Genomic DNA, 26,397 nt, shown 5'->3' on the forward strand with positions numbered 1-26,397 from the left:
CTTTTTACTTTTCCAGAGCAGGGCTCCGGAGAGAACTAATATGATTATAAATCATTATTCAAATAGAAAGGTGAGGCACGGCGCTCAGGATAGTAAGAGAGCATGATAATAGCATCATTACCTTTTATTTATAATTCCACTTTTTTTTTTTTTTTTTTGCAGACGTGGCAACTCAACCTAATGTAAGACTACAGGGGATTTCTCTCTCTGTGTGATAGAGGAAGGAGAAGATGCATCAAAGCATCCTGGAGGAGGAGAGGAGGGAGAGAGGTAAAGATGAAGTGATTTGAAGGAGGGAACATTTATAGTAGCGAGGGGTGTTTGAAGGGATTTAGTTTGTTGCTACGATAAAAATCCTTTACATTTGAATTTCTGGTTTTAGTATTTATTTGCCATCCTGAATAAGCTGTTTCATCAGATACATATGAAGGGCTTTGTTTAAATGGGCACTCAGGACAAGCAAGAATGATCAAAATCTTTTTAGTGGTCTAAAAAAGTGGTGGTGACACGTCAAGCTCACTCAGGTCATACAAATTTTATATTCACACGCAATCTAAAATAACAGTGTAGTCGATTTTATTTATAAAGCACCAAATCATAACAGAAGTTATCTCAGGGCACTTTTCATTTGGAGCAGGTCTAGACTGCACACTGTAATATTATTTAAAGAGACACGACAATTCCCACCTGCAAGCATTTTGTCAAAGCAGTGAGGAAAAACTTCCTTTTATCAGGCAGGAACCTCGAGGAGAACTGTGGTGTATGCATATTGGAATAAAGTAAAACAAATAAAGAAAGAGAAAAAAATTCATCTTAGCAATTCCTTAGTCTTTGCAGCTGCTGAAGACTCACCCTCAAGAGTTACTTGATCGACACCATGTAGCATCGGATCTCTCTGTGTTGAGAATTTCATTAAAAACTGAGGACACTTGAGGATCACGTCAGTATATTCACAGTATACATGAATGCCATGAGTGGCTGAGGACACAAGTTGCAGCCTTCATTGTATGAAGAAAACTTTTAATTCACTCCTTTCTCATAACTTTCTGCTGCTTTTGTACAGACAAAGTTAAATAAAGATGTGTGGTGCAACACAGATAAAAAGCGACAACGGCCTCCTCCACTTTGGACTTTTTAGCTCCGTTTTCCCTCAAGTAAAGCTGGTTCACATCCACATTCAACAGCACAAATTTGCACGTCAAATTTCTCCAACTTCCTTTGACTCCTTCAGGGTATTCCGAGAGTTTCCTAACACTGAAAAAGGAATATTTCGAAAAGGGGGACACTTGCTGGTAATGAAAAAATCCTGTTAGCTGTTAGCTGTTAGCTTATTGCGTGCAAGGTAGAACGCTCTTTGTTCTCTAAAAGCAAAACCTTTCGATTTCTCCTTAGATTCATCTGTGATTGCTTGAACTTGGCTGACCTGGACATCTGAATCGTGTTGTATATTGAGATCAGACTTTGATTCCACTTCGACTCCTCGTCCACGTGAGAGTCGGCCTTTGTTCTGACTGTACTTTTTATCTGATGCTCTCATCCAGACGAAGATTCACTACCATTTCGACAGGGAAAGCATCCTGTGACTTAACTAACCGCTTTGTTATTCTGCTGCCGCTCAGGTCTGAGCTGCTGATGAGCAGGCAGTGCATCGAATGTCACTAAAATTCAGATGATTTAGCAGCCGATTAGTCACGACGCCGGAGCTTTGCGTGGAATACGACGGGGAGGGAGAATAGAGCAAATCCATCTTTGTCACAGCACAGAGATGCTGCTCACTACAGACTTAGCAATTCCCTTGCTGACAATTCAAAACGATGTAAATCAGAGAAAATGTGAAGTGACTGAAACAATGTCATCTACGAGTTTAAGATAAGGTTGCCATTAAGCATCCAGAGAGTACAGAGATTCAGACTTAAGAGCTCATTGAGGATCAGTTTTCCTTTGAGGTTATGACAGCTCTTCCCCTCCAAAGATAAAAATCAGCGCCTTGATGTTCGCTCCAACAAAATGTTTCTGTTTAATCCAACCATGTAATGATTCTTTCTGCTTCCATTGTGTGCATCATCTGTGTGTAGTATGTTTGTCAGTGGATGCACATGCAGTGGAGGTATATCCTCATATCTGTGGCTGTATGTGTGCATGCTTTTTCATGGCGTCCCACTGAGTAGGAATCTCACCATTTGTCCTCCAGCTGATTTCTGTGGATGCAGCAAAGGGGGCCCAACCCAGTAACTTTATTTTTGGCCTTCCAGCTCTAAGGCTTAACAGATGTCACTCTCAGCTCCTCTGCTGCTCACTGCACTGCAGAGCAACGAGGAGCCAGAAAATCTTTGTAAAATTGATTACAATAATTACAGCCATGAGAGTAAATTCACACTCCTAAACTCAGCTAAGAAAGAGACGAGCCAAAAGAGCAAAGCCGAGTGTAGATTCATCGACGAGCAGATGGATTGAAATCCAATTGTCTATTGTAAATCCATCTGTCTCTCCAAGACGCATACGTAATCTTTTCTTCTCCAACTACTTCAGTACGCCGTCTTTTTCCCCGTCTCAGTAAACAACTGGAAAAAGCTGCTCCAGTGATGTCGACACATGTGGTCATACAGAGGGCGTACTGTGCTGCTCAGATCAGTGCAACCGTAAAGTGATCTCTGTGTTTGAGAGCAAAACAATTGTCTTGCTTGTAGGCAGACCATCATCCCTTGAAATATTTTGGAGAATACGTGCCTTATGACTTACATGATAGTAGGATTCAGCTAAACATCTTTGACATATGAAATCGAACTTTGAAACTGTGAATTCTGACTGTGAGTTTTGACCCTTTGCGGTTTCTGTAGCTAGTCAGCGTGGAGTCCTGAAGCTAGAGCAATGGATTGAGTTAGCAATGTGAAGTCAGCAGCTGTTAGTTTGCTCGTTTCCACAGAACAGAGGAAATATATGCCTTAAAGTATGAGCACATGTCGCTTTATGTTGAGTATGTGAAGTAAAATGGATCCGTTTGTTAAGATATTACTGTGTCGGAAGGTCAAAGTGAAACATTTCCAGCCTCTTTATCTCTTGCAATCTCTTGCCAAACAGTGTTTGCTGCAGCTAACAGTACCTGCAGGTAAAAGCGGTGAAAGTGTGGTTACCTTTTCATGGCAATTATTTCTGAGGTGCCCTTAAGCAAGGCCCTGAACCTCTAATTACCTCAGCGGAGCTCCTTAGCGGAGAACAAAAGAGGAGCCTGCACTTCTCTTTGAGCAAATGTAACCGTGTGGATGTGAAATGTAGCATCATTGACAAAAGAACATGCAGATTCAGCAAACCTTTCCCGTCTGAGCAAAAGGTATTTTGCTGTGTTTTCTCAGGGTACTGAGATAGCATAAGAATGCAAATTGGACTATCGCCAGTGCAATAAAATCACTTTTAAAACCCACGGTGAAGACTGTCAGAGCTGCAGGGTTCTGCTGAGGGATGATAAAGCAGGGTGGGGTGGGAGACTTGACCTTGTAGCCCAGAGAGAGAAGGGGGGGGCAGTCATTAGTGTGGCACCAGGAAGGTTGTACACTTGACCTGACAGCCCTCGGTGTCCAGATAAGAGTGAGGGATGAGGTTGAGATCCTCGCCTGCTCCTTCCCTTCCTCCTCCAACAAACAATTTCTACAGCGTCCACTCTGAAAACCGCAAACATTGCCACCAGGTGTTTGTATAAAAAGAAACGGAAAAAGGAAAACAAGTAAATTTGACTGCTCAGATTCTCTACCACTCTCCTACTACTCTGGCTGCTCAGCGACACTTCTTCATCTCTCCTCCTCCTCCTCCTCCTCTCCCTCCCTCGCCATCCCCGGCGACAGCACACAGACTTGTTAGAAGACTGATGTCTGCCCCAGTTTAACTAATTAATCTTTCTCAACTCGAAAGCTTTTCCTGCAGCCCACTGAGTGATCACACCTGGGTTTTGTGGCGGAGATACATCACTTCACATCAGGTGACAAGAGAACAACACACAGAGAAATGCCTGTATTGGATTTCTTAAAATTTCTTTTATTGAATATCTCCAGGCAGTTTTAAGCCTCATCTCTACAAAAGATGTTGTCGTGCATCAGATCTTGTTCTCCTCATACAATGCACTAATATACCGCCATCTGTGTGTTCATGTACTGAAAATTAACATAATCTGCAATGGCTCTGTTTTATTCAATATTATAAAAATAAATTCTCTGGAGCGTCTGGTGGATTGTGGTTAAGACACACACCATATGTTATGATCAAAATTGTATGATTTTTGCTACAGATTACATGATATAGAGGTAAATTCTCTCTTGAAAGTTCATAATACAGGCTCTACATTTCTTATGGCTGAGCTAGTTTTAAGGTGAAATGTACATAAATATGTTTATGTACTAAAGTTGAATACTTCTGAAGTTTTTGTGAGGATGGCTGAGCGTGTGCCACTGCAGGCGGATACAATCCAGCCGGCACCCCCTGGCTTAAAAGCTTTAAATTTTGACGCATCAAGATTCGTTGATATTGGTTTTATAATCACACTGTAGCCCTCCGAATGATACTGAATCGAATGGTGAGGTGCTAAGACATACCCAGCCCCAATATAGATTGTAACAATACAGCCAGATAGGACACAGGAATACAAAAGTTTGTATTTGTTTGTTCGCAGGGATTGTCTCTTGAAGAATTTGTGCAGAGAAGTCTGTCTGATTCCCCTAACCGTGCTGCAATGTTTAATGATCCAGCTAAGAGTGTTTTTACTTTTCATCATCCATTGCCAACATTCATTGGCAATACATGAAGTAAATATGTAGTGGGCGGTCTTTTACAGGAACCAGATCTTTCTCTAACCTTAACCATGTCGTTGTTGCCCCAAGACACTGCAGAAAGCAAGAATTGTGCAAACTGTTGGACTTTAAAGAAATTGTCTTTTAATGTCGGGTTGTGCAGATTCGTCCAATATCAACGTTCTTGTTTGGCGATCGGCTCGGACCACATGTGAGGGTTGTAATGAAGACTGAGCTTTGCAGTTTACCTCAGCTCTTTCTTCATCCCCATGGTCTGATACAACAGCCCGCACTACTGCAGCCAATGTACTTAACCGGCCATTAATCTGACTCCGACAGGTCTCCTGTTGCAAAGATATCCTTCATCTGACAACTCTGGAAAACCCGAATAAGGGTTAAATAAATACATTCAAAATATTTGCTTGAAGCCCCAAAACTACTACTGTATGTTTAGTGTTGTGATGTCAATAAATCATATTTTTAGACATGGATCTTGGCTGCAAAGAGATCCTTATAGAAAAAAAAAAGACTACAGGAAACACGTCTAAGAACCAACAAAAGCTCCTCCTACTCTATTTTTACACAGGCCTTATTTATACTGAGCATCAAACATGAAACCCGGGCCAATGAGACCTCCTCTGAGAGGTCTGGCAGCTTATTGTTGCATCTTATGTTGTGTCCTGCATGGCTGGGTTGTTTTTTTGGAAATCTGCTGGATCGCTTTAGAAAAAGTGTTTCTGGCAGCAGAAAAGACGTCCAGTTGCAACATCCCATCTCACAGGAAAGAAGAAGAGGATTTATGAGAAATGCAGTCTTAATGCTGACAAATAACTTACACTAACAAAATCTCTGCCATAGATCATCTCAACTATGATCTCATTTGTTTGTCATCATACCCAGATGTTACAGGTAATTTGACAATGATATATTGATGTTAATAATTCCTACATATAGCAGCTTTAAAATCTGACCTTTTGAACATGCAGCTTTTTCATCAGACAGTAACGAATTATGTCTTGTTCATCATAAATCCACAATAGATAATGTTGCTTCACTGTCTGGGCCAGGTAGGATTGTCTGTCTCTGAGTATGAGCTCTTATGTCAAAGCTTCATTAAGTCCACGCTGATTGTTACCAGCTGTCCTCCGACGTAGAGTCTGTGTCTGCATTCATGAGCGTTCATTGGTTCTTAGAGTCAGTGGAGGTCGGTCGGTGAGGGACAGTGAGTTATTTCCTGCACTGATCTAATGAAGGTCCTGGGGAGAAGGAAGATGAGACACTCTTGATACTTTGGAAATATAAAGCCAAATTGTATCCCTTGTGTTTTTTTTTTTTGCTTCAAAGTACAATGACATGATATAAAGTGTAATGTCCGCGTGGGAGCAGCAGTACAGTAGGAGCCCAGACTTTCCCAGAGCGCTTCAGGATTCAATCCACTAACCCTCAGGTCACTGTGAGTCAACTACTGGGAAGGAGCAGTAATGACAGGAAGGACAGATATATTCACTGTGAACTTTGCCCAAATAAATATAGAGATACTCTGAGACGGAGTACTGATCTGGCACCAGTTTGGTGAAAAATCCTGTATGGATGTGATACAATTGCTGTCATTCTTCTTTGGCCCGGCTCTGGTCGAAAAAAATTGGTGTACGGGACACTGCTTGGAAGCAGGAGGGTCCCATTTAAAGCTAATAAATTATGTGGTATTGGATTGGTGCGGACTCGTGGATACCTGAATGTAACATTTAGAAGCATGCTGTTTCCTGTGAGATGCTGAACAAAAGCATGTACTTTTTGGTTTGGAACTAGAGCAGGAAAGTGGTTTAGTGGTTGACCGTGTGGCCACAGGTTCAACCAAGAGTCCCATTAAGGAATTTGACATATAGCATTAAGTATTGAAGGGAGCCATTTGATAGATTTGGAAATGTGAATTGTCCTCAGAATTAACCTTGTTATATATAGAGCAGTATCCCTGAGATGGTAGAAGAAAGATTGGATGACCTTGTTTGTATGAAATTCAAAACCGAGTCTGGAATCGAACATCTCGCTGACTTAAGATGTTTGGAAAGTGGATGAAATAAAGATTGCAGTTGCCTCTCTTAAGGTGGAGAGGGTAGTGGAATGGTTATGCTTGCGAATTACAAAGCAGGAGAAATTCAGACCTAAAAACATGACCCACATGAATCATGCAAAGTCTAGTGACAACTGGAGTGAAAAGTAGCTTTGTCCACTTTTTAAAAGGTGCGGACAGTTGTATCAGAATGGAGCTTTTGCCTGCATCTTCCATGCTTGAAAGAATTTTGGATTTCTGTATTTTTTGGTATTTTAAAATAGTTTTTGACACATCAGAAAAGGCCCATGGAGTGAAAACTCTTCTGTGGGGGCATCAACAACTGTGAGCGCACTTGTATCCTGGTTATGATCAGGATTTTTGTCATGTTTAGCACATGTAAACACGTTACCCTTGTTAAGGCCTTACCTCTGTTTTGAGAAATCTTGATATGCTGCCTGGAGTGCGCAGACAGAAACTAGAATACCGTGGCATGTAAACACACTCAGTGTCTGCTGTTAAATTGGTATAAGAACAGTCAGTGTGTTTGAAATAAAAACTTGATGGGCGTCGACTGGTCCATGTTGATTCAATAAAATCACACCTCGTCCTCAGTGGGACTCCCGCTCTCTCTCAGTAGATTGATCCTGACCCTCTCTTGACTTCCAAAGCCAATAAACAGCTATCACATGCTGATCAAGGAGAAGTGAAACTGTTACTTTTGGCTCCCTGTTCTCTGCTTTGATGTGAAATCACTAGAGGACCTTGGCTGATAGACTAAATATATACAGACATCTGCACCTCACTTCATTCGTGTTTTATGTTCTGTGCAAACATGTTATTTTTTTCCTTTTACTCGGCAACTGTGGAGAGAGTCGCGGTAGGCTAATGAAAATCGGCTGTCGCTCGGTGATTGATCGGACGAACAGCCAATTGGAACCCTGCTACTCGCAGAATTGTTTTCATGTAAACCAACAGTGGCACTGCTGCTTCTTCATTTCATTAAAATGTACCACGGCCTCAGTTCTTTTTATCCATGCCTTGTATTGAATGAAAGAGCCAAAAAGGATAGCTACAGGTCCAAAACCATGTGTGCAATAGTGCAAATAAGTCCACTTTTCATCAAAAGGAAAGAGAACAGAGGAAAGAAACAAGAGCAGAAAAACAAAGCATGTGCCAGATGAATTAGTGAAGTATATATCATGGAAAATGACTTCTTTACAAAGCGAGGGTCATGTACCTGTGCTGGATTTAAGAAGCCTCTATGAGTTATCATGCTATCATTCCACGCTGTCAGTGCCTTATTATTTGGAGGATCAGTGACGCTTGTATTATATTTCACTTCGAGGGAACCTTCCACTGCAGCCCTGCTGGGCCCACTCATAACTGGGGGAATTTTAGGACTTCATAAGTTTTCCCAGAGAAAAGCCACAAGACTGATTTAGCTGTAATCTTATCCTATGTCTTTATAGAAGCCAGATCTGGTGCATCGCGAGCTGCACAGTCAGACTCTGAGATATATAATATGAGCTGTGGAAATGACAGAGTCACCTCCTAAGTTACAGGGGTGCAACTGAAGAGATGAGCTATTGGAGACTCTGTGTGACGGACAAAAAGAGAAAAAGAAAACAGCTCCAAAGACACTACAGGGTCACTTCCAGGATGAGGAGCTGATAATGTTTAAGTATCAAAGGTTAAGTCCATTCATCTGTTCTTTAACACTGACTATAACCAGTGAAGTTCTTTTATAAAGTTGAGGCTGGGGTTGGTCGTTCAGAAGCAGTTTGCACGACGTGTTTTCTGACCACAGTGGAAATCAACGATCCGAACAGCCACAGCCGAAGATTGAGTGAAAAGCCTGCTGTCCTAAAAGATTGAAGTGATGTGATCTTGTTTAAATATAGGGGATAACTGCGCAGACCTGGAATTAAGTCATTTTTAGGGCAAATCCACTTTGGCCTTTAATAAATACACACTTATTGAGGCGTTGCGGCCAAAATGCATTGCACCAAGGCCAAAACCAAGGGTGCAAGTATAGTATTAGTACAATTAGCTGATAATTAGCCTGAACAGCCAGGTCAGTAATCAGTGCAAACACACATTATGAGACTCTAAACCACTAATCAAACCAATGACGAGCCACAGCCTGCATCAGTCAGCCTTATTATAACATCGCTTTCACAGTTACCAAGTGTTTCTGTGGCTTAGTAGTGTCAAAACAATAAAAAAAAAACATACATATCAGTTTGAATTGAACAAAATCTCTTCTTGCACTCTCGGGGGAATGCATGTGCTTGTAATCGGACTTGACTTTTTTCACTTGTTACCAACTACCTGGTTTGCTACTTTCTCTTTGGTGGAATCCATCAGATCTCATGGCGAGATATAAACTCAATATATGTTCATCTGCTGTGGAAAGAAGCTCAGACCTTGGACAATCACTGCTTCGAGTGGGTGTGAATCAGAAAGTCTTGCAGCCCGCAGACCCCACAATCCAAATGAACAGACAAATGAAATGTCAGCATAAAAGGGCAGAGGACAGATTGCAGTATCAACTTTAAGAAAAAAATGGTTTATGGGAAATGTGGTCTGCATGTATGCTGTTTAATAAAACAAGACATTTGAATGATATTTAATCCTTGGAGAGACTCTTGTAGAAGAGACTGTCAGTTGGTACTATGACCTAGTATCATCTTGTATAAAGAGACTGACAGCGGGACAGAAAGAGAAACAGACTGCGAGAGAGAAAGAGAGCAGGGCTGGATGGAGGGGAGGGAGGGGGTAGTTGGCGGTTTGGAGTATCCGTCAAAGTCAGATCAATTTATGCTGCTAAATTCTTCAAGGCGTCTGCTGAAAGCTGGAGGGGGTCTGGGCAGCATGCTTGTTTACCGCTGATGAGAGATAATTTCATATTCTCTGCAGCCGGAGTCACCTGATAGTCGCTCATACCACCGTTTGAAATATTGGGGCCACGATCGCAGCGGGACTCTAATGACATATCAGTCTGTTGCAGTAGCACGGCTACTTGTATACCTCGCGGCTGGATGGGTCAATTTAGATCATGTTCGGAGTATAAATTAATCAGGGAGCTGGGGGAGAGGGTTTCAATTAAGGAAACCTGGATTGAATTGTGCTTGTCTGTTCAGTTGAGTGGATTTTCATGAACTTGTATGTACCTATACTGTGTCAAGCACGTTTATTAATATAATATCTGTCTTTATATGGGCAAAAAATGACCTTAAATCATTTATACTGAAAGCTGCCCCAAAATTCTTTTAGTTATGCAGGCACCTGAGCAAAATAAATGCATCTTGAGCTAACCTACACCAGAAATCCCAGTTCATGCCATTTTGTACCAACCAATGCGTGAGAAGCAGTGTGTCGATTTATCCGAAATGCAGATGTCAGAGCAGGCTTTCTGGTTATCTGATCTGACACATAACATGGCAGATCAATCTAAGCAGTGTATGGCACGAGCCGGGAAACGATAATGAGTCTTCCTTTAAATTTAAATAGTATAGGCAGGGTCAGTGATGCATGTTTCGTGTTTGTGGGGGAAAAAAAGGTGTTAACCAGAGCTGAGTCTGAGACCTAGAGGACATCTGAAAGGTCAGAATCTGGTTCATAATCACGCATGTAGCTGTATGTATAAGTGAGCTATAAGAATAGCTTTTTATAAACGAGCTGCTGTTCAAACCTGCTTATGAATGTCTCTCAGCAGACTGTGGTTAAACTGTAAGCTCAAGTGAGGAAAACTATTTCATTCTGAGCGTTCAAAGATTAGTTGGTTTGTGACGGCATGTAAACTTGGCAGGGGTCTGGTTACAGCGTGGATGCTGTGGAGGGTTGTTTCAGAGCGCTGAAGAAAATTAAAATAATTTTCTAGGGAGGGACATGGAAGGATCATAAACACAGGCTCCAATAACTGCAGTATGGCTGCTGTGATTAAATATGACATTAACTCAGAATATGTCATCAGGGTTTTCTGACTCTGCTGATGGATTTTGACATGCCAACTTTTCAGACCACTTCTCTAGGAAGGAAGTAGCAACAGCATTTTTACAATCAAGGGGAAGTACTCGCAAAGCCCCCTAGATAGCATTAGCTTAATGCTGTGCCCCCCCTTTTAAAAGGTGTTTTCAAAAACCCAATGAAAAAACAACAGCAAATGTTTGGGGAAAAAACATATAATAATATAGATAATAATAATAAAAGGAGGAATTCAATTTCATTTTTAAAAAATTATTTGTTTTAGGAATTTGCCCCCCACTTGGGACAAAGTTAGAATAAGACAAGAATAAAGTACAATTTTAAAGAGAACAATCTTTGAATGACAGATCAGCCAATTTACATCTGGTGTTTTTCTAATCCAGCAAGAGCTGATGATCACATACCAACATATTTCACTAGCCAACTTATTTAAGATTCTTTAAGATTTTTTAAATTTTTTCTCTGCAATTTAGTTATGAATGAACATATGAGAACTTTTCAAGGACAGTAAAAATGGTCAAAATCAACGCAGCAGATGCCCTTTAGTCCCTAGTATGTGTCAAGCTTCAAAAACACTGGACACTACAGTTGAATAGTAGAGAATAGTCAAGTGATATCATCTGAATAATTTTCTCAGACTCACCAAAACTCCTCCAGAGGCACAGAAGACATTACATAACAGTTTTTGGAGCTCCCAATGACTCATAAACTGACTTTGACAAGTCAAATTAAATTAAAGTTCCCTTAATTCAATATTTTGCCCAGTTGGTCTGAAGACCATTGTTTCATTGTTTTGTTGCGATCCAGAAAATGCAAGCATCTAAACTCGACCACAGGACAGACAGGAAGTTCATCTTCTCTGAGATTGGGTGTGTCACATGTGATCAGCTGCATCTCTGCAGCTGGAAACTCACCATATAGTTTGTCCTGCCGCCTCTGTTGATTGCTCTTGACCAGCGAAATGTGGACCGAAACACATGTTCTTGATCACAAATCAAGAGTCCATTGACAGCAATTTGATGAAGACGCAAACAACGTGTCAAGCTGGAGATCTGAGCGACGCTGGGACTGGGCGAGGCCGTCCCATGGGTTCGCCTTGGCTCTGCTGAGTAACATACACCAAAGGAGACATCGAGGAGAAGTTGCTCAGCGCTGGGAGCACTGTGTTACACAATTTGATGAGAAGTCAGAGAAGGGAAAACAGAGAGGGGGGAGGAAAATAAGAGGTAAATAGAGAGCTGATGAAGAGGAGGGAAATGAGAGCTGGTTAGTGGCTGTAGACGTGAACTCTGGCTGAACTCCCCTTGCTCTGGCGGCCTCCATCGCAGCCTCAACGGGATGAGGCATTCGGGTACGACTCAGAGAGCCTGACATCAAACCGACAGCAAGACATGATATCTTATTTTCCTGAGCCGCGCTGACACAAATTCAGCTCTCCACTTATTATTTTCTCATGCCTGTAGTGAGAGGAGAGGTTGCTCCGAAAAAAGAAAAACTCTCCGGCAGTCTGCTCCCAGATGTTCGTGCAGCTCCTTCACTTTTAATTCAAATAATTTGCAGATTGTTTTCTTGACGGGGGATAAAGACGTTCCCCTTGTCAGAACTCTTTTTGATTGAAAGAAATCCTTGACCCCCAAGTGCCTTCAAATTAAGCTGAAGGAACACGATTGCATGTGCATGCAATTGTATCTGTCAATCTCTGCATGAATATAAGACATGTGGACAAGCCTGCAGCATATATGTGATTCAGTATGTGTGTGAGAGTGAGTGAAAGGGTGTGAGAGATATAGTGTTGCAGCTTCACGTCATTTGAAGTCTAAAGAGATAAAATTCATGTTCAAAATATACATTACACTTAAATTAATGTACTGTAGTGTGCCGAGAGGTGCCGATTGCCTTTATCACACACAGCATCTGACAGCGACACATATTGGCGGTCCGAGTTTTTCGATTTGGTTAATGCTAATTCGAAAGCAGGCGTACAAACGGTATCGAATTGTCCTGATCCCGTGCCAACGTGTCACCTTCCCGCAGCTGTGCTCCCCTTGCCGCGCTGACAGGAGCTTCAACAATTAAAGCTGAACAAATAAATGGCTATCGCATCGCACATGGAGGTGAAATTGGCCCACTTCAAGCATATCAATCAGAGCAGATGTGTGTTTAGATAATAAGAGGACCACAGCAGGGCACGTTTCGATCAAGCCGAGTGTTCACTGGAACAGCTGCTTCACTATAGCGGAGTGAGTGTTGCAGCAGTTTCAAGGTGCATCATCAAAGACTCCTTCAAACTGTTTGGTCAAACTTTCCAGATGCAATACAGCAACAGATTAATGATATATGTTGCCAAGTCAGCATACCTTCAGGTTGGTTTTAATATCAGGCCAGTTTCATAAATACTGAACTTCAAATGTAAAACAGCAGACTCTCAGGATACGTCTGTTTCACTTGTCCATGAATAGGGCTGGGAAAATGATTACATACCCATTTTTGCCATGCTGTTTATACAGTGGTAGCTCTCTCTGTAATATCTCTGGCTGTATTATGCCATTTGGGACAATATATGAGACCAATGAACGGGACAGCTTGATGGTAATGTGTGGATTTATCTTATGATCTTTTTAAATATGCTTTAATGCATCTTGGTCTAATATTTTTATATAAAATGATATATACTGTTTGTTTGGTCAGTAATGTACACGTGTCTGATGTAGATGGTGTGCTTCCATTGCAGCCTCTTTGGATGCTCTATTGTCACCAAAAACTCCAAAATTAACATTTACAAATTTTAGCTATATTGCTCACTACTCCAGCTAAGAGCAATAGTTTACTTTGGTATCTGTAAGCCCTCTTTTTAACTACTTGGGGGCAGCAGAATAATTTGGTAAACACCATACTGACGTGCTATGTTGCATCAAGTCTTGGTTCTGGCAACCTGATGGATTTTTGTCCAGTAGTTACATCTCTTTTAGCTCTGTTTTGGTCTCCACCATCTTCTTAGGTGAATATCTGGTTCTTTAGCTGCTGAAATGTCTCACGGAGGAGACCAGGGTTCGTGTCCCAAGAAAAAACAAAAGTCAGCATTTTAAATGTATTTTAATACAAACATGACCTTTTTACCTAAATCTAATAAAGTTGGTTTGCTGCCTAAACCTAACCAAACTGCTGCCATTTAACCTTGCGTTATGTTACTTACGTCATGTACTTAAAGCCCAGTAACCGGTTGCTGGTGCTCTCTATTGTCACACAAGTTGTTTCTGAAGTTGAAATTGACCAGTTCTCTGGTTTAGATATGAGCTTTCTTGCTTAAAACAGCTCCTACTGTGCCAAAAAACTAAAACTACGAGCCGAAAGACGCTAAAAAGCTCCATTGTGCTGAGGATAGCCACTGAGACGGCTGGTGTTTTTCTCAGGCTTCTTCACCTCAGGAGACTCCGTATTTAAAAACAGCTATTGACCAGCCGATGTGATGTAGCATGTTTTATCGATTTGTTATTACGAAATGGGGAGAAAATTCCAGCGTAAATAAACTTTTTTTTTCTGAAACGTCAGGTCTTCTGAGGTCTTCCAGGCTCTTTTTTCCACGCATCCTGCTCGTACATGCAGTACTTACACTTTGAGCCCGACTGCTTGCCGATGGCTGTATGTGCTGCTCTCCACTTGGCCGCAAAGTCTGTTTGCCATCCAGCTAAGATAGTAAGTAGAAACAGTTTAGGCCTAAGCAGCAGCAGCAGCATCTCCGAGCGCTTTGCTTTGCTGCCACAACTGCACATTCCAAGTGGAGTCTCGGCTGGGTAAGAATGCGCGTGGTGCTGGCCAAAAAACGAGGCGAATTAGCATAAGTGCCATGTTCGATCCATCAGAGGGGGACTCAAATGGCTGCTGGTCCTCGTCCCATCCCACTCTTGGCCTTGTTTGCGGAGGAAGTCGTGAACTCAGAGAGAGGGAGAAGGGAGAGGCGGCCTGTTTAAGTTGATATTTGCTCTCAAAGTAATTTGGAGCAGATTTTTTGGAATCAGTGAAAGGGGCTTCGTTGTAATTCCCTTTCATGCTCATCTTCTATCTCTGAAGTCACCACGGGGCCTAAACAGCAGCATAAGGATGCCAGATGGATTAGAGGGATTGTCTCTTTCTCTCCCCTCTCTCCATCTCTTTCAATCGCAACATGTTTTGTGTACAGGGATCCAGAAGGCAGATGACAGAAGACCAAATCACACTGGCTCTTTCTCACTGTCACTCTTTTCTTTCCTCAAAGTAACTCACTCTGACATGTCTTCTTTTTTTTTTCCTCCTGGAGCTTGCTGAACTGATTTCCTCCTCCACATACTGTAGTGACTTGCTTGAGCAGTTGTTGGAAAAGGATGACAAAAGATTGCTAGGGCGCTACCATTGGTTCCTATTAGAATTTTTCTTTTTGTTCAATTCATGAAAAACAGAAAATCAGTCATGCTTTTATGTTAGAATCCACGTTTGCCCTCTTCTAGGCTCCTATTGTGCGGTTTTTACCGCTCAGTTAAGATCTAAATAATCTCTAAATATTAACTTTTAAATGATGAATGACATGCATGCAACAGCAGGAGTCAACACGCATGTGTCAGACATAACACAAAATGTTACCAGCCACAGAGAGGGATACCCGGTGGGTACTTGGGTTTGTCTGCCTTTACCCACAAACGACATTATAGACAATGGGTGCCAGGCATTGCCATTAACCATGGAGGGGAACACTTCCTTTGAAAACAATAGAAGCTGTTTTCTGCATTTGTGTGGCTTAAGTGCTCATAGGAGAATTGAAGCAAAATAATTTCTTTTTAAAGAAATATGTTCAGGTTTCTAGTTAGTGTTCTCTTTCAGAAACAACACTGACTTATTACTGATGAGCTGTGTCTTGCTTTAGACCGCTCCACATGGTAAAACATCCTCCCAGAGTGACAGCTGGAGGTAACATGTTAAGTGCTATCGTGGAAAAAGTGCAGCTCCCCGGGTCGGACTCATCTGCCTGGGATCTGTTCGGCTGGTTACGAGGATCCTCATAAATATCTCTCACCAGCTCATCAGCTGCATTGCGCACCATTTTCCAACCCGGGCCTGAGCTGTGGGCTGGCGGAGACGAGCCGTGATGGATGCAGTGTGGCACGGTCACTTACAGCCCCGAGGGCCACGCTGATATCGCTGATGTGTGTGTGTGTGTGTGTGCCATGGACGGTTTTCCTGTAGTTTTTAAATCTTCGAAGAAATTATGTGGCATTTTTGGACATACACCTTTTCACGATTGATATCACTCTCATGTCTAAAGATGTTCTAATACTGTTCTTTGCTTCCTGGTGCCGATTTGGATGCCTGAACTTTGCGTTTCGGGCAATATAGAGTACCAATGCGATAACAGTGCATTTTTAAAAAAGTATACACACACACACACACACTATAAGCAGGGAATCCAACTAGCTAGCTTGGTCCAAAGGAAACAAATAGGCCTATCTGCACCCTGAACCCTGATTATCATGTTCTATCTGGTGTGTTTGAGCATAAAAAAGAGTAGTATTCTAGGGATTTTCATGCTTTAACTATTTCTCTCTGGCCCTTAAAACTTGTTTTACATTTAGTTTTTTTCTACCAGTCAGAGGAATTATACATTAAACAAATGAGATCTGTTTGGCAAACTATTTTTACCTTTGTACAGAGCCAGACTTGCTATTTCCCCCTTAAAGCTAAGCTGAGCTGTTTATTTGTTATGTGCATTCAGGCCATTGCTGCCAGATGACTGAAAACTGTTTTTCCAAACAGATTTTAAAAATATCTTTACTTAATCAAGCACTTGATAACATCATATGGAATTAATTTTAAAAGGATCCACATACAAAACATGCAAATTTTCAAATCACTGCTTGGCAGTAGAAATATAATAGACTGGAGGGTTGCCAGTTTGAATATGTGTTTGGGAACTGAGGGCCCGGGTGTTGAATGAGACATGCTAGTCCCTCCCTGTAAAGAATCACCCTTGAGCAAGGCAGAGGCTCAGAAGAAGTCCTAAATCCTGAGTGTGAGAGCAATGCAGGTATTTCCTCAAGGCTCTGAAAATTAATATCTCCTAAGCTGACTTTCCTGTTTAAATGCAGGCTTAAAAACGGAGAATCTTAATGTGACAACCACTACGTGCTTGTGCCAAAACGTATTTGCTGCCGAGACGTCTCCCCGGACGAACGTGAAATCCTAGAGTCGGTTGCCATCTCTCCTGTCATGCTGCTTGTAAAAGAATTATTCGCTCGTCCGTAGCTACACTTGTGACAAGGCCGCAGTATCAGGCCAACGAAATTACAGCTGTTGTTAGCTGCGTTAGCGGTCACACACGGATTGAGAGGATCCTGTTGCTTTTTGTCAGGCTTTGTGTTGAAATGGGCCAAGGTCAAATGGTGAAGCATTGAAAATGTAGCAGATTAAGCCTCTAAAATAGCTTGTAAGCCCAAATTATTCAAATTGGCAAATGTTATTTTGGCTGACGGCTCGTGCCAAAACAGCACCTGTAGCATGGATATCAATAAGCTGCTTGTGTTCTTTTTTTTTGTTCTTATGAGGGAAATACACATCAAATTATGAAGTGGCAGCAGCTTTGAATGAAAGAAAAATTAGTTAAGAAGTTTTGCCAAGGTCCTTTCCGTTATCACGGGCGAGCTTTTCCATGGTTTATCTCATCAAGCACCACCTCACACCTCCCCGGCAGCTCGGCCTCACCAGGTGGTTTGACTTTGCAGCCACTTTTCCACTTGAGGACTTAATGCAGACACACAGTCGCAGCTGGAACCCATTAGACCAATGGGCCAGCCACCTAGGCTTAAAACATAACACCAGCTCAATCAGCTGGTACAGGAGGCCTCCAATGGACAGGAAGCTAACGCGAAACCATTGAGAGTGTTTTATCGCTGCTTCTGAAAAAATGTCCACTGTTGTCATCAAAATGGGCCTCAGTGGATTTTTCAAATGCTTTTCAATTCTTTATATGCGGTTTGCCATTTAGTATGATTAATATCAGACATATATTATAGACAGACAGATATTTAAAAGAGACAAATTCTAAAAACGTGTAATGCTCCCAAGATATTGTTCTCACATTTGATCCATCGCTTCCTGAATATTATTACACCTGCAGTTAAATCAGGCAGATTAAGCGGAAAGATTTGGTTTGATTTTCATAAACTTCTTTACTAAATGAGAGGTCTCATCAGCATCCTCCTGCGGCTCACACACAGTAATCACACTTCAGCTCACAAAATCTGCAATATAAAAGCAGCACACATGATTATTTAATGTGTTTTCGTTGTTGATACGAGAAAGACAGAGATTCAGTGATGCGATATAGTCCTCTGTCACCTGGGGAGAAAGTACCAGACTTCCTTTAAAAAGTTGTTTGTGTTGTGTTAGAGGAAACTTGATAAACTATAAACGCTATCTATGTCAGTTTCTTAATCATTTGTCCCTTCTCGTGAATTCAGCGAGGTAATACATTAGGGTATTCTTTTGTCTTGGTAAGAAATTTGTGTAACATTGACGTTGGGCTCCTCTGTGTCTTGTGTGTTTTACCTGCCAAGATAAGCCACAGGTATTTGTTACAACTGATTTCACCATTTAAACTATTTTTAATGATAGTAAAATTGTCCAAAAAACCCTCCAAAACAAAACAGTAACTGCAATTTGATCCTCTGTCAATGAGATGAATGTCCCAAGACTCCCTCAAAGAATTGCGGCGTTTTGAGTTGTTGAGTTAGTGAAACCTTATCAGCTTTGTGCAATTCTGTATATGGCAAATTCTTCATTATTTTTATTGCTTGTGAATTTGGCAAATATCTGAATCCCACCTCTGCTCTCAGTCTTTATTTTCTTCATTTATCTTTTGGCATCACCAGACTTGTAGAGGCGCCATTGAATTGTCTTTTAGCAGCGGGAGGCTGTGGTCAGATTTAGGGGACTGACCATCCTGCTAAGGAGAATAACACATTAATGCCTTTGCTATTGGTTGAGGCTGGTTTCAAAATTCACCAAAGTTGAACATGAAGAAAGTTTGCAAATTTGCACGTGTGTGACCACGCCACAATGGTGCATAACTGCTGCAGCACAAGTCCGTCCATCCATGATTGACACGATACTGGCTGGAGGTGTTGTATTTTTAAAGTGTTGTTAAGTTCATCTCGCACTTTATGTTTAAAGGCAGTGACACAATCCAACAAAGGGCTGAAGACTGCTAACTTGTCAGCTAAAATGTCACCAATGCAACCACATGTACTTTGTATGAGCAGTCTGAAATGGGACATGAAGTACCTCTTACATTGCAACAAACGTAATCCGATATTGAGTCAAAGCCCATCACTATGCACTGCTCAACTTGTGATGTGTGAAGGATGAAGGTTTGTGCAGATGGTCTTCAGGTCACAGAGGGCAGGACTCTGTCTCTCACTCTCTCACTGCCTTTCTGCTGTGTCACACCTACACTCACAAGCTGGGTTAGCCTCTGGCTGACCTGGCCTTGGCATGTTGTCCAGTCGGATAGCATGCAGCAACCATGGTAGTAAATTTGTTTATTTATTTACCTGTATTTATATGCATTTAGTGAGCAAAACTAGACTTTTGTGATCGAGATGCAGCATGTTAAAAAAGATTGTTTGCTTTGTTGCATTGTTGCTTATTTTGGTTTGTGAAGTAATAGAGTCTGGTCCACGTTTTGGCATCCAAAGTCTGCTCCGAGGGTCTTTAAAGGTCTGTGAGGTCGCTGAAGGCTGAGTCGGGCTGAACAGAGAGACATCTGTCCAGGCCTGGAAGGATTTCACGCTTCTGGCCGTCCAGATGATTTAGGCCCTCCAGGACTACCTGCTGGGAGAGGCTCCCAGCGGGTTAACCTGACACAGATGGATCCCCACGCCAGCACTGAACACACACAGGGAGAGACGCACACATACACATGTGTGCACGCACATATGTGAGGGTAAAGACAGATGCAAGTGTGGACATATAGGAGCAAAAACACACTTACGCACAGAAATGTAGAACCACACATGTACAAAGCTGAAACGCACACACATTGTAAACACAGGGCTTTAGACCAGAGGGACGGCACAGATGCACAGACAGACAGACAGACTGATGTATGTCGCATCACACAGGCATTACTGAGCGAGCACAAGTGGACACAGACAGGATAAAAACTTTTTCATTCTCCAATCTGGACATTGTTATAATCGAACTTGGATACAGTCTTTTAATTGGTTTTGAATGCAATTAAAATTTCTGATTAGCTTTATTTGTCAGATAATCGATGGCAGTTAAAGAATCGATTCTTTACATGTGAGTAAACACTGGCTGATTACATCTAATCAGCATTTCAATCATCATCGTTCAATTTCAATACAGTTTCAATTAGCTGTATTCTGACAGCCCTTTCTTTTAATTTATTCTAATGGGAATAATAAACTGTTTTTTTTACAGAATTAATATATTTTCTGATGAGAAGATCCGTACCACTCATTTAGCTTAGCATTATGACAGAACAGCTGTGTGTGAAATGTAAAAACAAATCTCACTACTAGCACGTCGCCAATTAACACGTTATTTATACCTTTTTTGTTGCTATCCAGACTTACTGCTTCCCCAATTTCTAGTCTTTGTGCTAAGCTAAGCTAACCGTCTCCTGGCTGAAGCGTCATATTTAGCCTAAAAATAAAATGTTTGACTTGAAATAAATCTTCTGAACATGTAAACTCGTTTTAAAAAGTTCACACTGATAAAGAGTTAACAGTATCCAATCCTGTCATATTGTCCGTCTTGCTCCACTGACTAATTAACCTGTTATGTTATTAAAGATACACCATATAAGAATTTTTGTGCAAAACTTTCAAAAAAATAGCTAAAATTATCAAACACTAGTATTACATTGTAGAAATATCTTCTGAAGTTAGCATGCTAACCGGTTAGCTCTGTCTCATAATACCACTTTGCACTCTCAGTCCAACAACACCAAGGTTTGATCACTGGGTTTGGCTCCTGGCACCGTGGAGCTAACCCATAACTTTCTACGTCTGCAGTTTATAACCTAAGCTGTTAGGAATTTGTCGCTGAGATAACCCTGATGACATCACTATGATATCACTTAGATCATTATCTCTGCTTTTAGAAATTCATCACCAGTCACTAAGCTCCTTTTAATAGAAGTAAAAGAAGCATTTTAAGAACCCTACTATAACTAATATCTGAATAAATTGTCATGTGAATGCTGGATGCTGAAAAGCTGATGCTAACCTGCATTGCTGGCTTTAAAAGTTGAATAATCTAATGTATGAAATCAGCAGAAGGAATATGAAGAAGTGGGAAAGTGTGTAATCACTCTCATCACTGTGATTGTTTTCTCAGACTTTAAAAAGTCATCACCAGTCAGTAAGTGAAATAATCTTGAAATTACCATTTGGCAACAACAGTATTTAATACTGTCTAATTTTTCAGAACACATGTCTTCATATTGCTTTTCTTATTGTGGCTCTTCAGTTTCATTGGCTCGTAAATTCTGCAATAAATGATCAAAACCCCAAGTGGTGCTATTGTACAGGCTAGCTGGAGCCGACAGTAAGACTGATTTCTTTTTGTAAATCACAGACTGGCCCGTAGCTTTTTATGACGTCTTTTAAGAAAACAATATGCTCAACATTTCTATGGGAACTTAACTCACACGATGTTCGGACAAGTCAGATACCACCCACTGAAAAAAACAGTCGTAATGGTTTTCTTTTAACGGCCGACCAAATTTGTCCAGTGGGATTTGACTCTCTCGTCCCACTCGTCTCTCCTAATTCTGTAAAGCTGGGTATAAACTTCCCTGTGTTGAGTGGCAGGGATCAGCAACATCTGGCCAGGACATCAGGAAACGCCTCTTTCTCTCTAACGCACTCACCCACACACACATATGCACACACACACGCGCGTGCAAAGGCACACTGGTACTCAGACGTGCACTCCAGTGAGCGTGAGGCTCATGAACATCTGGCTTCCCAGACTTCCCCTACAGGGAATCAACTTTTTGTTGTTTTTAACCAACTGCCTCTCATTTCATTTCTGGTTCTTCTCCACTTAGAGTCCATTTAAATTATGGACAAACTTAGTGTTATCTTATTCAGCCGTCCTTCCTCTTACATTGCAAACACGATTTTAGTCTTTTTTTTTTACAAATTTACAATAGTTAATTAGTGGATGTATTAATTAATTTATCCTCATCTTTTCCCTCATATATCATAGATTGTGGCCTTTACACCAGCGTCAATTACTTATTACAAAAAATTGCATTATTTTACTTTTGTTACTCAGCCCAACTCCATCAAAGGTGCTTTTAAACAACTCCAAAGCCTCCACACCCACGCGTACCATCTTTTGTATTTACATGTGTAGAAATGGAAAACAGGAGGTTGAGTTTTAAGAGCAGGCAGTGCTACATTTTGGATTTAATGACCATCCAACAACTCACACCCTGAGCTGCTCCTAAATGTAGGTTTACCGATGGATGGATTACTGAACGGGCTGACTGGACACAGGCCCAAGGGCGCAACGAGTCAGGGGCTCCCTGGGTTTCACCTGCAAAACGTCACTCAAAGACACACAAAATGAGCACAAGAAAAATGACGCACAATGATCATAAAGCAATATAAAGCAACTGGAAAGACACTGCTTAACACTGGTTATAAGCAAGTGATAAGAACGTCTTTTGGGTTGCCAGGTTGTTACTGGTGTTTATCTTCCTCCGGCATCACACTTTGTCTTCCAAGAGACAGTTTGACCAACTTTTTACAACATTTCCAGTGATATACTGTTTTCCAGACTTATTGTGAGAGAAATTATTATTTTACTGTAAGAGCACTGATTTATTAAGATGACTTTATACTGTAACTTTTGCTGATAGCTTATTAGAAAGTTGGAGACACTTTTAAAGGCATTTTTAAATGCTGACTAACATTAATTATAGCAGGCTTGATGGTCTGTTAGCAGGCAGCACGTAATACATCTAAACAAAACAAAATGACCTCAACCACAGCTGAAAGACATATTTAGGAGATTTTAGTAGAACCTTTAAATTTTCGATTTTAGAAGAAGAAGAAAAGAAAACAATTACCCATTCAGCGCTTATACAAACAAATACATTAATAAATAACCAGGTAATGGGATTTATAACATTCTGAGTTTTACGAGCAGCATCTAACACTGTTTCAAATCTGCAGAAAATCTGAGGAAAATCAGCGGAAATGTTGGAATTCTGCAGCACAGATTCCATGTGGGTCTGCTTATTAGAAAAGGAGGCCTCCTTATCACTGACTTTATTGGCTAATTTAAATGCAGACCTGATGTTTATTAACTTTTATTAATGACATATTGATGTTTCGAACTGCAGATCTGATTGTAGAGATGCACTGATGCACTTTTGTGCATTTATCTGCCACTAGGGACACTGATATAGACTGTTTGATGTTACATTATCGCTGGTTTGTGGTTTAAAGTCAACATCAGCACCCAGCACTCTAGTTGTTGGCATATCAGAAAGGCACTCTTGACCTTTTATTAATCCCTTAATACTTAAAATTTGTCCTTAGTAATGGTATTTTTATTGCTAGCATTCATAAATTATTTATAAACAAATAAAGACATTAATTACAACTTATAAATGCTTAATAAAGGGTACCTTATCAAATGAAATGTCTATAGTGATTTGTGCATTTTGCCTTTGCACTTACAACAAGCAAACATGACTGCAAATTCACACTTTCCATACTAAACATCCAGTCATCGTTTCTCAGAGTAGCACAAACACATTCACCTCCAATTACTCCCCTGCTTAATTCATCTGCTTAATCCCATTTGGAGTCTGTGGGGCCTGTTTTGGTTTCTTTGTGAAGCAAGTGAGCCAAATAAGCAGTCGGAGCGAGCCGCTGTGTTGGTTTCCTCGGGGAGCGCCGCGCTTTACCATCAGCCCATCGGGGGCCTGTTTCTACACACATTAGTGGTTAATTATTATCAGCCCGCGGCCATAATGAGCGCCGCATCGACCTGTGGCTGTATGTGTAGCAGTAATATTACTTAATGGAAAAACAATCAGCCAGCTTTTCCCATTGAGCAGCTTAAGGAGTTTGTGCAGATAATAGTCGATTGATTAGAGAGAAAATAGGAAAGAGAATATTTGTCTGTTTGTGTGGGTGTGTGCATGTAAAAGGCCACTAGTGGGTATTTGTTCTCTGCATGTTTTTGAAGAAATAAACCCTGTTTTGTTTGTAAACTTTGGAATGATTCTTTTTTAATAAAATATCTGTAGAAGTATTTAAAAATTCACTGAAAATAATCAAGAATAATTCTGATAATTTCCATAAATACTCAAATAAAACACTTTCAAATAGTGTGCAGTGCATATGCCAAAGTCCAACTTTACATGCAGGTGATACACCTGTCCTTTCTGTTACCTTCTGTGGAGAGCATGAAAAAGTGAAGTGGCATCGTAATCTTTAAAGTGTTGAGATTGTTGGACGTCAAACGAACACAGGAGCCCAGTGTTCACGTCACACGTGAAACAAAAACCAGCGCCGACTGTCATGTACGTAACATGATTTAACGAAACTCAACGTACTTATTTTAACCCTGAAATCTAACTGAGTAGTTTTGTGCCTAAACCAGACCAAACTGTGACTGTTTCACACCGTTAACCATATGTTTATTTTTGTTACCATGACGATGACAGTCACCTGATAATGGATCTGCTCCCCACAGAAGTTAATGGGAGATATTGGCGTATCCACATTCAGTTTGAAGTTGTAAAGTCGTGCTGATGGAAAAGATGATCCTGCAGGTTAAGATTTTCAAACTCACCTTCTATTATATTAAAAGAGAAATTCAGAAATAACTGTAATAATAAAATGACTATGGTATGTCAACAGAGATTAAGAAAACATGCTAAATTGAAATATTTGCTTCTTGGATAATAACACTACAGTCAGTTTGCTCTCCTTTGAAACTTACATTCTGGTCCAGAACATCTGTTTTTATTTCCCTGTTTCATGTTTAGAGTTCAAATTAATGCCGAATGTTCACATTATGAGTAAGTGTCTGTTTATGAGTTGTAAGAAATCATTATAATCTTTTAGAAGGCGTAGATGTTTATAACAGTTAATTTCAGGAATATGTTAATGGAGGCAGGGAGTAAGACAGGCAGTCACTGAACCCCAAGTCCCCCACAAGTCGGAGCAGTGGGCTTTGTGTTCAGGATAATGGGCTTAGCTTTACATTGATAGACAATTGACAGTTATAAACAGCTGATCAACTTTCAGTGTAGCACTCGTCATTGACAAAATATGGTGGCAAGCTTGTCCTGTGCTCATGTCCCTGCGTCCTGCGGGTGACCTGCCTGAGCTTCTAAACAATAGATGAACCATAGATCGTTTATTAAATAGAGATTCAACCTAATCAATGTACCGTCTATGGCTCTGACTCGCTATTTGTACTGCAGTACCTATTTTTTAATGCTCAGATCTTACATATTACTCCTTTTATCCTATTGAAAACTTATTTAAGTAACTTAAATGTATTGGTTTTCTGCTTAAATCCAATTTTGAAAGAACTAGACCGCCCTGCCTGCCTGGGATGTGACTCAGTGAGACTCCAAAGAAGACAAAATGTGGCCTGACTTAACACTATAATGAAAAACTGTGGCTTTTCACATCTGTCTTCAAATACAGCTCGAACCAAGAAAAGATCTCTGCAGGAAAAAAAAACAAAAAAACAAAAACAAATGCAAAATGTGGCTTCAGATGTAGCCTTGCATGCTATTTTTTTTTCCTGTCATTTGTGAAATAAGGACAAAGTTTCCACGGCTTTGGTGAAGACATTTGGCCAACTGTCTGTGAACGTGACTGGGCTGCTTTTCACATGAGAGTGATCCATTACATCTCATCCACCCATCAACACCCACTGAAATACTTCTGTACAATATCATGGCTATTGTCATCCTATACATTATTATTATCATTTTAAAACACTTCCTGAACAAAATCAATATCTGCTTTGGTGATGAAAGTATTTTATTCTTTGTATGGCGTAATGGCCGCCACCACGTTCTCACCATCTAACTAAAATCCCTCTTTCAGGTTTACATTCAATTACAGGTAAATTTCACATGAAAATAATAATGTTTGTTTCTGTTGTTGATTTTAGATGCGCCTGGCCTCCACCTGTCAAAGATGTAATAAGCCGTGACAAGTGGCTTCACCTCGGCTGGACCTCGGACTGTATGAAACACCTGCCACAGTAAGGTAAGGGTAGTTAATTTTGTTTGTTCGGCTATTGTCAGTTTTGTATTTTGTTCACCTGTTGTGTCCTAAATTGGTTTGGACGTTCAGTGTAATGTTGTGTCGTTTGGATCACATTAGACAGATTTATTAATCCTCAGTGCAAAAACTCATTTTCATCATCAAAATGTAGACATTCAGGGTACAAATAACGCCAAAAAGAGCCATTTGAGACAACTCATAACATATGGCAAGTTCAAATAAAAAATACCTGACTCAACTTTAACTGAACTTG

General features: G+C 40.7%; 1 long non-coding RNA gene across 1 annotated transcript in view; it reads left to right on the forward strand.

Moving 5' to 3' along the window:
- LOC146304800 (uncharacterized) overlaps positions 1-26,128 on the forward strand; it is a 114,293-nt gene extending 88,165 nt beyond the window's left edge. Inside the window, exon 4 of the long non-coding RNA XR_014769337.1 lies at positions 26,029-26,128. This is a non-coding gene — a long non-coding RNA (uncharacterized LOC146304800). The remainder of the gene's footprint in view (positions 1-26,028) is intronic.
- Positions 26,129-26,397: the final 269 nt, after the last annotated feature.

Source organism: Lutjanus erythropterus, chromosome 24 (genome assembly GCF_056507025.1).
Source record: "Lutjanus erythropterus isolate fLutEry1 chromosome 24, fLutEry1.hap2, whole genome shotgun sequence".
In the NCBI taxonomy this organism is placed as follows: Eukaryota; Metazoa; Chordata; class Actinopteri; order Lutjaniformes; family Lutjanidae; genus Lutjanus; species Lutjanus erythropterus.